A 527-nucleotide genomic window follows, 5' to 3' on the forward strand; every position below is an offset into this window, starting at 1 on the left:
TAACTCTGAGATCAGTCTGAATTATATGACAGCCTCTCATAAAAACAAAAAAAGGCTGGAGAGATGGCTCAGTGGTTAAGAGCATTGCCTGCTCTTCCAAAGGTCCTGAGTTCAATTCCCAGCAACCACATGGTGGCTCACAACCATCTTTAATGGGGTCTAGTACCCTCTTCTGGCCTGCAGGTTTACACACAGAATATTGTATACATAATAAATATTTTTAAAAAAGAATAACAAAAAAAAATCCTCACATATGTATGTCCACAAGGGAACAGTTCTCAAGGTATAGTCTAAGCCCACACCTCCCTGTACTCTTGGCTTGAATCCAGATTCAAGGCCAAATCTTGTTTAAAAAAATACTGGGGGCAGAAACATTGCTTGGCCAGTCGCATAGTCCTGGGCTCTATCCCTAGAGAAGACAGGTAAGGACTACAAGACTGAGCAGATAATGAAGCTTTTCTACCTGTGGAGATGACAATAGCATTCTTAAGACACATTCTAGTCTTGTTTTCTGCAAGAACACTCCA

Source organism: Alexandromys fortis, unplaced genomic scaffold, assembly GCF_014885135.2.
Source record: "Alexandromys fortis isolate MF-2015 unplaced genomic scaffold, M_Fortis_MF-2015_v1.1 scaffold_115, whole genome shotgun sequence".
In the NCBI taxonomy this organism is placed as follows: domain Eukaryota; kingdom Metazoa; phylum Chordata; class Mammalia; order Rodentia; family Cricetidae; genus Alexandromys; species Alexandromys fortis.